Genomic DNA, 1662 nt, shown 5'->3' on the forward strand with positions numbered 1-1662 from the left:
TTGAGAACTTTATTTCATTGTTGAAAACATCATGTGTTATTTCTTACTTGTGGTTTAAACACTGTCTTGCGTGGAGTGGAACAAGGAACTTTCTGCAGGTTCAGTGGTGAATACAGACATGAAGAAAGATACAGACATGAAGAAAGGAATCAGTTCAGAAGCTCTTCTTTCATCTGAAATGGATTCTATCTTACCCTGAAGTAGCATAAAGCTTCTTGCCCTCTAAATTACAGGTCAAATAGAAGAATATAGCATGTGGGTATACACAAATACATGATCTATATGTGATGCACCAGAGATACATGCTATCATATTCCACAGTCACCTTGGGCATTTCTTTGGGGGGCCATGATTTGTTCTGATTAGCGTTCACTACTCTGTATCAGTCACCACAGCTACAATGGTTTATGTGCCCTGTTTTTTTGGCTGTGGTTATCAGACACATAATCTCATTTGTGAAATGGCATCTGCACATTTTATTGAACCTATGTTCCTTTTATTAAGCAATATATAGATAGTTATATAGTTAGTTTATATAGTTATATATAATCTGCAAATTTGAAAAAGATAAAAACCTAAAATAGTCCTTCCTAAAGGTATGCATTCAGATCTAGTTTTGTCATAAGAATGCACAGATGTATGCCTGGTATTGTCGTATTTAAATATAATTGATTGCATGTCTCCCTTTGCTTTTAGAAAACCCAGAGAAATATCTTCATTGGCTGGTAATAACACTTACCTTTTATCTTGAATTACTACGCGTGTGTATCACATTAGATATGCAATATGTATTAACCATCTTATTTCAAATCTCATCTAGCCTAACAGAAAAAGGGAAGAATCTGTCAAACAAAACACTCCTAATCAAACAAAAGAAGTCAGGGATTTTCAGGCATTTCCACCAGGTAATCTTTAAAATAAAAATTATTTTGCAGAGAGATTAAACTGGTTGAAGAAAATCTCTCGCTTTCCAACTTGGGCCCGGCAGAATGGCTCCCGCAAAGAAGGGTGGCGAGAAGAAGAAGGGCCGTTCTGCCATCAACGAGGTGGTGACCGGAGAATACACCATCAACATTCACAAGCGCATCCATGGAGTGGGCTTCAAGAAGCATGCTCCTCAGGCACTCAAAGAAATTCGGAAGTTTGCCATGAAGGAAATGGGAACACCAGATGTGCACATTGACACCAGGCTCAATAAAGCCGTCTGGGCCAAGGGAATAAGGAACGTTCCATACCACATCCGAGTATGCTTGTCCAGAAAACGGAATGAGGATGAGGATTCCCCAAACAAGCTTTACATGTTGGTAACTTACGTGCCTGTTACCACATCAAAAATCTACAGACAGTCAATGTGGATGAAAACTAACCTGCTCAATGTCAAATAAAGTTGCAGAACTGAAAAAAAAAAAAAAAAGAAAAAGAAAATCTCTCTTCTTGTTTCTTGTTTTGACTACTAGACAAAAACACATCAGATATAAGAACAGAGTGTTTGTCCACTAGTGAAAGTGTGAAAGGAACTGGAGTGTTGGAAATCACTCGTGAGCATTTTGCTTAGACTAGTTATAAGTTATTGTCACAGTTAAGAACAAGGTTTAATGTAAACTTGTATTTTTATGTCATATTTTAACTTTTTTGAGATTGAGTTTCTTCCTGTAGAGAGCT

At 37.2% G+C, this 1662-nt stretch overlaps 1 pseudogene across 1 annotated transcript; it reads left to right on the top strand.

Annotated features, from left to right (window-relative positions):
- The first annotated feature begins 979 nt into the window (after positions 1-979).
- On the top strand, positions 980-1392 carry LOC110336211 (annotated as a pseudogene). The gene has a single exon (XR_002381206.1). The product of XR_002381206.1 is annotated as a 60S ribosomal protein L31 pseudogene (transcript).
- Positions 1393-1662: the final 270 nt, after the last annotated feature.

The sequence above is a fragment of the Mus pahari genome, chromosome 1, assembly GCF_900095145.1.
Source record: "Mus pahari chromosome 1, PAHARI_EIJ_v1.1, whole genome shotgun sequence".
NCBI lineage: Eukaryota > Metazoa > Chordata > Mammalia > Rodentia > Muridae > Mus > Mus pahari.